Here is an 11810-nt window from a genome sequence, read left to right on the forward strand (position 1 = left end):
GGAATCTGCCTCAATATGTGGGACAATTTCACACTACATTATAATTTTCCGGTTGAATGCCTTCTAAAATGTCTTATCATGTATGAGTCCCTTTACCATTGGCTCTCCACACTTAGGTTGTGTTTGATAGCTTTGGATCTTAGATCCGGAGGTGCATTAAAAGATGTGCTTTCCAATATCTTCGGATGTCTGTAATGTAGATCTAAGGTCCACTTTACATGTTAAAATCCATGAATTTAAGGTTTGATATGGGGGGTTGGCCTTGAATCCATGGATCTGAGATCGCCACGGATCTAAGATCTGTGGTGAACACACTCTTATCAATTTTTTTACTTTCATGGCCTAACCATAGAAATGCTGTGGGACCCATATCTATTAGAAAAGAAAAATAAGGCATGAGGATTCCACTCAAATCACCCATGTAAGATTTGTCAGTCTATGACCTTATATCAATCAACAGCCTCCACAATCTTATCAAATTTTACAGGTTAACATTATTAAAATAAGGGACTATTTGTCAATAGTAACATAACATCCCGTGGACATATTCATGTAACATTAACTTTGGGACAGATTCATAAAATAATAATAATAATAACAATAACAATAATAATAATAATAATTTGTTGCTGTTGTCAAACACTTGATTTATGTGTTAATTGCAATCTTCTTTTACAACTTTTTTTTACAATCAAATAATGTAGACCTGCAATTGTTTGGAAGTTACCTAAAATTACTTGGATTTTTCTCTTCACCACTATGACCCCATAAAGAAAAGTCAGATAATTAATAAATTAAGAGTCTTATGACTTAACATATTTTCACATCTTTGTTGCCATGCCAGTAACTATGATGTGAATTTTCGGACTTCAAGTTGAATAACTGTGGCTTGTGAATAAAAACTAAAAAGATGAAATATTTTTTTCCTGTGGAGTAATTTCTTTTATTTTCATATTGGGCTCTCGAAAATATCAATAAAATTTTATGAGGGTATTAACCACAACGGGATGCATTGAAGGCATGTCTTCAATTTAACTCGGCAAATCTCCTTTTATCATAAAGAGATAAATCCTACATGCAAGTTGAAGCATGAAGCGATCTCATAGACAAACTGCTATAGTTATAGTGACAGCTCTTGACTAAAGAGTAGACTTTGGCTCTCCCTAAGCAATGGCCATGGGATAACCCTTTCATTAATTCACTTGAAAATGTCTCATTTTATTTACCGGAATTATCTTGATAATCGAGAGCCTTGACCATGTAACAAATCGTTTGGATTCCTGTAAAATTTTTTACTTCTTCACTACTTTTATATATTTTTATCTATTTTTTTAAAATAAGTAATTATTTTTGCCAATTTGTAACCAATTCACTGACAGCCAGCTGTCAATTCAAGTCGCTGTCCATTTTTTCGCAAGACTGCGTTATACTGATGGTCATTGGTGCCGGCAGGTTTGATAGCCATGTAATTAAGCGCCGGTGTTCCGCCAATATGGTACGGAAATTAGTTGAGGCAATAGAGACCTTCTATTCCGATTTGAACTTGTGACCTATCCTTTGTCAACCAATTCTTCAGCTTCTTTCTAACTATAATTTCAAAATTTTAACAGATGCCAAAATATAATTTTCAATTTTTTTATTTCGGTTAAACTAAAACTTTTCAAAATTGACATATAAAATTTTGTTTTTTTTTATTTTTTAAAAAAATCTGAGGGCGGACCATGGCCCCTTGCCTTAATAGCTCCTACCCAACAACCAGCTTGTTTCCCATCTGCCCGGCCACATGAATTGAGGACCTCCTCTGCCTGCTCAACTAACCCCAAACCTTAACAACTTCCTTTCCTCCCTCCAACTGTCCAACATATTCCATTTAATGTTTTTTAAGATATATTTATGAGGTCCGGCTGATGAGAGAGTTGTCAATTTCTACGGTGCCAGCCTAATTCCAACTTGCTTTCTGATTTACTTGATTGTCTATCCCAAATTCAACCTGTTTGGTGCTTGATAAAATCTTTTTTTATGTTAATTTGACAGTTTAGATCTTGTAAAACAGATTATTAATCTGTATGCATATAAATTAAGAAGGAGTATCATTTCGAGTATCTCCTCCCTTCTTTCACTCGGTCTCAAAGAGTAACTAGGACTAATTCAGTCATGTTTTAATCGAACATTTTCCATTTAAAATTATGATCATAGAAAAAGATTATTATTTTTTACCAAACAGACATTTGTGGATCAAATCACGATCTCATCATCTTATTGCTTACAATAATACAAGAAAATAGATCTTTCTCGATCAATCCCCGTGTCCATCCACCCAGCTGGTTGGAGACATACATCAGGCACCTTCTTAAGGCGAATTAATATATCTCTTGCCATCTTGGTTTGTAGACGAAAAACTAATTTTGACACATTCAAAGAAATGGTCGATGCATTTTTTTCTGCAATCTTAACTCATGTTTATACAATCTTAAGGGTGAATGATTTGTAAGAGATAACATATGTAAAAGTGTTATTCTAATTGCCAAAAATTATTCGCTTAGAACATTATCGCTTTCGTTGTAGAAAAATCAAGAGGTTTTATAAATAAAACGTGAATTAGAACATGTCCTTTCAGTGGCGGAGCCGGAAACTTTTGACTGAGGAGCAGCACTAACCGATCTCTCGCTTAAGAGAATGAATGACTGCAGGACACTGACTCAAGTCAAATGTGGGCACTACATGCAGCTGGACTATGCCAGTCACATAGTAGTTCCGCTACTGTGTCTTGTACTAACTTACTTATAATCATAAGCATGTTAGGTTGTTGATGTTTTGCTTAAAAAATCCTTGATATGAATTTAAATAAACTGACTAAATCGGTTTTCGACATACGTGGCTACTTAAATAGCACAATTTGTCTAATGCATAATTTATTGTTAGGCCTTCTTGTCAATGATTAATTATAGAATTATATGGTGAATGGGAGGACGTCTGTCCATCTAAGCAGTGAGTAAATTAATTTGGAAAAGCAAAGTATCACGAATAAATTAAAGTTAGTTTCAGTTTTGGCATAATTAATTTGGAAAAGGTCTGTAATTTTATTACATGAAAATGTTAATACAAACAATATTGAACGTAATTAATTTATTGAGAAAAGTCCATTTTACCCTCCGCCTAATGCAGTCATTGCAGGCAGTTGGTTTTCTTCCGTCGTAACTTAATGTCGGGAAAAAAACGGCCAATCCTTTAGACGCGTCACGTGAAGCGGGTCAGATCTGAGCTGGAATGGGACCAGATCCAGCAACATTAGTTGTACGGGAGATCTGCCACATTTAATTTCAAATTAATTAAAGTTTCTTTCAAATTAAACCACGACAAATTCGTTTTGATCTCAATTAAAGGGCACATGTTAATGTTATATATCAATAAGGGCTACATAGGGGAGTGCGATCGGCCGATATATTATACAAGGAAAATACAGGATTTTTTGCTTTTATTTTAAAAATCAATATAAAGCATTTTAAAAATATTTGTGAAAGCATAAAAAAAAAAGGCACTATAACATATATTGGTGGACAAAGTTATATGGCCCAGATATTGTATATCAAAACATTGTTGGAAACTCTTAAAACTATGAACGTCCATTACGACTCCATGTCAGAGAGATGGAGAGAGATCTTGTGAAGTTCCAAAATCAGAACAATTTGAAAAACCGGAAAAGATAAAGATAATTTTGAAAGTTAATATGTAAAAGCAGCACAAAAAGTTTTATTATATATATATATATATATATATATATATATATATATATATATATATATATATATATATATATATATAGAAATTGGTATGACACTTAAGTCAGGGATGAAAACCAGACCCTTTAATTTTTTGTTAAAAAATTATTTAAAAAAAATATAATGTTTATAATAACTATCCTGATATAAAACATGCTTTGGCAAGTTGTTTTTATGAAAAATGTTTATCTTTTATTGTCAAAATGTTGATTATACGAGAGCCATTCATTTTTTCTTATTATAAAAGCAATATCAAAATCCAAAAAAAATTGTCAAAATATATATTTTGCATCAACTATCCTTAAAATCATATTGGTAGGGTTGGATTTCAAAAAAAAAAAAAAGCATTTTAAGTATCATATTTAAAGGGTCTGGTTTTTGTCACTAACCTATTGGATGAATCAAGCAGGTCGAATTGATAAATGCAAACTACATATATATGGCAATACTCCCATTTAAATGAATCAATCAGGTCGAATCTTAGTAGTGCATGCAATTATATATATGGCAATACTCCCACTTAAATGAATCAATCAGGTAGAATCTCATAAATGCAGTCATATTTATGTCAAAACTCCCTTTTAAGGGAATCCATCGGGTCGAATCTGATCAATGGAATTATATATATGACAAAACTCCCATTTCAATGAATCAATCGGGTTGAATCTGATCAACGCATTAAATCAGTCTTCCTTGCTTTGTAAGTCATGTTCCCACACCTTATATTTTAAGATTCTTTGGAAACAATGATTATGCGAAAGGTGATCTTTATGTTTAAAGCATACAAATCCACATAACTTAAAACCATATTTAATTGTACATATAAACAAGGAAGGATTGTGAGAAACGAGGATATAATTTGCATGCATGTAGAAGTCCATATAAATTAAGAAAATTGTGAAGAACGAGGATATATATATATATATATATATATATATATATATATATATATATATGGGGAGAGAGAGAGAGAGAAAGAGAGAGAGGAAAATTGAATGATACTCTGGCTAGACTTTATGCTATCCACTGTCACTCATTTCATTCATAAAGGGTCATTTGATTCGTTTGTGATGGATGGTTGAGACAATAATAAGGACTAAGTGCTACTGTGGTAAAAAAAAAGTAGCAAGTCGGCAGTATTTTTTGTCCGGCCGATTAGGCAAATAAAATACTTTGTCAGTGTTCCATGAACTTATTTTAACAGATTCATGAACATTTAATTCTAGTATTTTATGAATCTGTTTCAATCTTTTGGATAAATTTAAGAAACACTCCCAGAGTGTTCCAGCTACTAAACGATCCTTAAGTCACTTGACGACAACAATTACAAATAATGTGTGAGGAAGGTGCCATCGCCGATCCAAGTCGTGAGTTTATGATCCCCCTATTTACTTGGCCCATGAGTAAAGGTTCATCAAGTTGGCTTGGATCGTTATGAACTAATTACATTTGTTGTGCATTGTAAAGACTAAAGTAAGTGTTGTTTTTAAATTTATAACCTAACAGTGGCCTTGTCCAGTCATTGGCTCCATGACCTAATCTTCAGCTGATTTAAGTCCGAGTCACCGGTTTGCCAACTATGAGCGACGATATCCTACTGCTGTTTCGCATGTGAACCGAGACAAATGCAGGAGATGTGGACATTGAAAATCAATTAGCGGAGCAAAATAACAAAGCTATTCACTGACATTGAAGTTGTCCTTAGTGAGATGCAACAATGGAAGCTAGCGATGGCTAACAGAGAACACCATTGAGGCAATGGCAGTAACAATGGATGGAGCAGAAGGTCAACCCTATGACCAACAGAGTGCAAGTGCAACCATTTCAAAACCATCACTGATCAAGTTTTTTCAGGATTGTTCCTATCAAAAGACAACCAAAGGGACAAGACAAGTGGAGCCAGGTGTGGGCAATTGCCCACACAAAGGGTTTTGCCAATCAAAACCCTCCACTGACCTTTTCGCCCCTCTCTCTCTCTCTCTCTCTTCCCAGTCGAGAGTTTCACCTGTCCGGATTAAAAATTTTAAGAATTTTCTACGTCTAAATTGGTCCACAAGAAGGAGTTTGGATGGATCTCTCATCCGCACAAGAGGCACGGGCAGACAGAGGAGCAACAGGTATTTTGATAATTTAAAAAAAAAATGTTTTTTACAGTCTTTTTTATTTTTTTTCAATTTTTATTTCTGTTTGTACACCTTTGTTTTTTAGTATGTATAGAGGAGTGCACCTTTATGTTTTTCACTACCTCCCTGTCTTGGATTTCAGAGGAACCCCATCAACTAAGTCTATAATCAAACTCTAGTCCAAATCCACAATCCGAACCTACCTAGACTTAATTGGACCTAAACGACCTTTAGCTTCCAATGTAGTCTGCATGAAACCAAATCCATGTTCAGATTTTGAGTCCAATTCAGACCAGAATGTGTCTATAAACTCGATCCTACTTATCATCCTATTTAGGTCCCGCCAATAGATTAGGATCAGATCCAGTCAGTGATCAAACCATAAATCATATCTAAGGCCACGTTTGATGGCTAAGAAAAATACTGTTCATTGAGGGGTTTTTTTCTTCTTTGTACGGTTTCAACCAGCACCATCAAACGTGAGAAAATTTACCGTGCTAAAAGTCGATTTTCAGGGTAAATTTACCCCGGAAAAAAGTCGGACCCGTGGGGGTCCGACTTTTTTTCGACGATTTTTTTTTTGCCCGTTGGGGCTTCTTCCATCGTGCGCGCTCCTCTCCCTCGCCACCGCCGATCGACCGAGCTCTTTCTCCCTCGCTACTGCTGCTTCCTCCTTCGATCGACGGAGCTTCTTCTATCCCCTTTTCATCACAAAGCCGGCCTCTTCATCTGCCGATCGACCGAGCACTTTCTCCCTCGCTATCACATCTTCCTCCTCCGTTCGAACCGAGCTCCTTCGATTCTCTTCTCATCACAGAGCCGGTTGGGCGATCGCATTTCTTCACAGGTAAGCTCGTTCCATTCCCCTCTTTCGCCCCATCTCTACTTCGTTCTCCTTTTCTCCGCAAAAGCTATTGTTCCAAACATCGATTCGGAGCTTGTTCCTCAGCTTCCGATGATCGACCCATCTGTTTCCGGAGATAAATGCATCTATTGGACTATCTAGGGTTGGATTGCCGTGTTTTATCCCTCTTCCGGCGGCATTGTGCTGTTCCAGCAAAATACCCTGCTACTATTCCCAGCGGCTTGTTATTTTCCTCCTCCGGCGACATTGTCCACTTAGCCATTGTTTCTACTTTGAAGACCTGATTTTGATATCCGATGTCTCTTTTTGTGATTTTGGGGGTGAAAGGAAGCAACTCTGAATTGTTGTTCTTTCATCGTTCGTTGTCCCTTTTCCTCCGACGACCTGCTTCTATCTGCAACCATGACGCCATTCATCAAAGATTTTCATTTTGCAGTCTAGGTATGATGCTGTCTCTCTCTATCTCGCCCTTCCCCCTCAGCTGGTTAACATTCCTGATATGCATATTTGTTATGATATTTTTTTAATTTCTTGATGCCATCAAACATGGCCTGAAACAAGAAAAAGGGAAATTTTCCTTTCTGTCTGTCAGTTTACCGTGGAGAATTTACCCTTGAAAAAATTCCCCCCCAAGTTTGATGGCCTAAGCTAAGAAGTTATCTATCTATCTATCTATATAGATATATATATATATATATATATACACTATCCAAATCCAAACAAAGACCAAACCTGAATTCAAGCCAAAATCTAAACCCAACCCATATCCATATCCATATCAAAAAACAAAATTTAAACCAAACTAATACCCCTGACCTTACACATATCCAAATAAAATTTCTCACCAACAATCGCAAATACATTGCTTACTCTGTTATAACGGGTAATAAATGCAATACCCCACTTTGAAAAGTTTAGTTTAATACTAAAGAATGTCATATAACTTAAAAATGAAGTTTGTTAAATGATTAGTTGTCATGGTTCCTAATCTTTTTGGGGCTAAAACCAAATCGCTAACCGTCAAATCAGAGGTTCAGGTCCGATATGAGAATGGGTTGAATTGTTGCAGTAGTATGAAAACGCAATTCAACACCCAAACCTATAGTTCCACACATGTGAATACATATGTCTTAAGGGAGGTATATTGTAATATCTTACTTTTAAGAAGTTTAATCTAATATTAAAAATTATGAGAATATATAAATATAGATCCACTTTTAAAGGGCCACAAACCTCATTTGTAACAGATTCCAAGAAGTTTGAAACTAAATCTTTTCTCAGTTATTTCCTTTTTCGCTTTGCTTTCACTTAGGGGCCGTTTGATGGCCTGGAAATGTGGAATTGGAAATATATTTTTGGAAATATATTTTCTGGAAAAAATGAATGGGAAAAATCTTTCCGATTCCAATTTTAATGTGTGTGTGAAGACTGAGAAATATATTTCTATGTTTGATGAAAAAGAATTATATTTCAAAAAACATAGCATTTTACCAAAAAAATTATCAGCCAATTAACGAGCATATTTTCCATGCAAAACAAGAAATAAGTAGCTGGGAAAGAATAGAACATACAATCTTGACCAGCAAAATGGGATCAGAAACTGAAAGCGTCAAATTTTCATTCCATTCTGGTTGAATCGCAAATAACAGGCATCTCATAATCCGTATTCTGTTGCAGAAAGAAGTGATAAAATGAAAATTCCGAATGCTAAGCTTTGCTAACAAGGTTAATGAAATGGGGAGAGAAAAGAAAGTACCAAGAAGCAAAAGTACCCTTGTTGCACGTATTTTTGCTGCTGCCACTGAACTCGACGTTTTGGACTTCTGAGACTGTGACCTGTTCAACTGTTGTTCCTTTGATATTGCACAAAATTTGCAAGCACCAAATTTCATAGGAAGGCTGTTGGGGGTTGACAATTTTATCCACCCCTGAAATTTATTATTGCACAAGAGCTTGATGAATACGACGAAACTAACCAATCAGGAAACTAATAAAGAGAAAGCCACTTCAACAAACTGATATCGAAGAACTTATTCTTGAACTGCTCATATGGATTACTAAATTCTTTACAAGAAACTTAACATCCGAACGATAAACACAAGTAAACTCCACGCATCCGATTCACCAACAGCAGCAGTAGAAACGGTGGCAGCAGTAGAAATGGTGGCTTCAGCCAGCAACCATCACTCAGAACTCCAGAAGACAGACCAACAGTGCAGAGGCAAATTAAGGAACACCGCTTTTTACCAAGTTAGAACAAGAAACCGATTGAACAGACGGAAGAAACCCACGGAATCGACTCTCAGGAAATCCAGAGCAAAGCGCACCAAACAAAATCAAGAGCACCAAACAAAATCAAAAGCTTCCGAGACACTCAAAATAACTCACGGAGAGTCACGATCAAAGGGAAAAACAGATGCCCATCAACCAGATGTCAAGAACAGAGGACGAGAGAGAGGATGAGGGAGCAGGAGAGTGAGAGGGCGAAAGAGGCAGCTGCGGGCTGCGGGCTTGCGGCAGGAGGGAGAGGCGAGTGAGAGGGCGAAAGACGATGCTGGGCGTGAGGAGAGGAAGACTACGACGGTGCTGGGCGTGAGGTGCTGGGCGACGGACGATGCTCTTTCCCCTTTGTTCTTCCTCTTTCCCTTTTCTTCCCTTCTTCCTCTTTCCCCTTCGTTCTTCCCCCTTCGTTCTTCCTTTTTCTTTCTCTGCTAGACGCTGTGTGAGAAGGCTGTCCAAGAAGAAGCTCGGCGTGAAGACGACGGTGCAGGAGGAAGACGAAGACGCGCTCCCGTGCGTGCCCTAACGGGCAAAAATAAAATTCCAGCAAAAAATTTCCGTCTCTCCAGACGTTTTCCGGAATTCGACTTTAACGGTAAATTTTTCCATGATACGATGGAAAAATTTCAAATTTTTGAATTATTTTTTTGAATGAACAGTTCTTTTCGGGCGCAACAAACGGCCCCTTACTGTTTCTTGTCGTTTACTTTCAGCACTGATTTCCTTGCTCGTCCTTTGAATATTCCAATTTCAACCCATTATTTTCTTAAAATTCATTTTATTTTCCGTCAGTTGTACCTGACAGGAAAGTTTATGAAATCAAAATCATATTCATTCACATCAGATTAGACATCATAACTAATCGGCAATGACCTATCAGTGCATCAAAGTGATAGATAGCTGCAGAGCATTTCTCATTGCTTCACTCTCACTCCATCCACATGCAAGCTCAATGCATCCAACAATAAGCTGCCAAAATTATAGCTTGGTAAAAGAAGGGAGAATCTTGGGATCATGCTGGAGACCTTGTGCACCCCAAGGTGATTCCAATTTAACGGATGAGGTAGTGGGAACAGGAAACTTGCACTGTTTGACACTTACAAAAGACTAAACTCTAACTCCAAATAACACAATGCTGCTGTAGCGAAGCCAGCGTGGGGTAGGCGGGGCGGGCAGGAGGCTTGGCCTCAGTAGCGAAGCCTGGGGCTGGCGTGGGCGCCTGCCCATGCCCGCCTAAGATAGCTCCACGTTTTTGTCCCTTGTACTCAACTGCTTACAGCAGTAACGGAGCCAGCGTGGGGTTGGCGTGAACGCCTGCCCACGCCAGCCCAAGGTACTAATTAGTACATAGTGCCCTTGCTTGGCCCCCCACACACCCCCCTCTCGAGTTTTAAAAGATTAAGAAATTTTAAAGTAAATTTCAAAAATTTTAGTTTAACATATATAAAAATTTTATTTCAGGATTAAAATTTTGAAACTATAGTTTGACTCCTCTAATGAAAATTTTTTGCTTCACCCTTTCATGTAAGAGTCTGCTTGGTAACAATAATAAGTTGTTATTATTCCATTAACCTGCCCTAAATTGGAGTAGATTTATAAAATACAAGAGATCTTTCTCTATCAATCCCCTTTTTCTCTATCAATCCCCTTGTCCCTCATTCTTCGAGAATAAAAAATGATAAGTTTCAATTTTTAGGTCAAATTCATAAAACACTAACAATTTAATTATTGTTGCCAAACTTGCCCTAAGAGTTCATAGGGTACATTTGTGAAAGTACTAAATGCAAAGTTGAATGTTTCAAAACTGTTTGGTAATAGTAATACATTATTATTTTTTCATAAATTAGACCTAAAAATTAGGCAAATTCATGAAACATTTTTGTTACATTATTCTAGAAATTTACCTTATTTTTTTTATACAGATTAATGAGACAATAATACGTATATTGCTGTTTCGAAACAGCCCGTTTTGAGGGTGCTATTTAAGAGCTCTGGTGCACGTTTCCGATGTAAGAAATAAAACAAAATGCATAAAAAAAAACACCTCTTGAAAAATATGTTTTTGATTACCTTACACGTTCGTTAGATTTAAGATGATTTTTTGCTTTTTTGAGATTTTTTGAAATGTTAAAACGCATAAATGAATTAAATCTTCAACAACTTTCCCAATTGGTAGTTGATTCAGGTTTCTATTTGGCCACTAACCCCTCTCCGATAGCGACTCAGAAACCAATATTTCCAATAGTATTTTTAATACCGTTAAAAAGCCTTTCTTTCACAGTGCCGGCTTTCATGAGAAAGAGACTCTTTTGGAATGAAACGGCTACTATTCTCCCAGGCTCACTTTGAAACAGGCACTTCCTCATCACTCTTTCACGGGAATAAGCTTGATTAAAAAAAAATTAATATGAAAAAACACATAGAATAAGCTTGATTAAAATAATTTTAATCTTATGACATAACCACTAAAATCCCCATAAAAAAACCTAAAAATGTGATAAGAAAATAAGCCGAGTTTTTTTATGATAAATGGTCATTTCTAAACATTTTAAAAGTAAATTTTATAAAACAAGGTAACAATTTATATAGTGACTTAACGTGTATACGGCCAAACTTGTCTTCACAACAAAAGAAACGGTTGCATTTGATGAGGTTACACTTGGGTGGGTGATCGCCTATTAGTGTAGTACTACATTGACCATTAAATGAATGACTGTGATGCATTGAGTGCAGTCGCTATTACTAAAGTAACCAACTTCACCT

General features: G+C 36.5%; 1 long non-coding RNA gene across 1 annotated transcript; it reads right to left on the reverse strand.

Moving 5' to 3' along the window:
* Positions 1-6365: 6365 nt before the first annotated feature.
* Positions 6366-9620, reverse strand: LOC116256005 (uncharacterized). Its single transcript, XR_004173015.2, has 3 exons — positions 8524-9620; positions 8339-8435; positions 6366-7161 (listed from the first exon to the last, which is right to left on the reverse strand). It is a non-coding gene; the product is annotated as an uncharacterized LOC116256005 (long non-coding RNA).
* Between the last annotated feature and the right edge of the window lie 2190 nt (positions 9621-11810).

This window comes from Nymphaea colorata, chromosome 6 (genome assembly GCF_008831285.2).
Source record: "Nymphaea colorata isolate Beijing-Zhang1983 chromosome 6, ASM883128v2, whole genome shotgun sequence".
Classification (NCBI taxonomy): domain Eukaryota; kingdom Viridiplantae; phylum Streptophyta; class Magnoliopsida; order Nymphaeales; family Nymphaeaceae; genus Nymphaea; species Nymphaea colorata.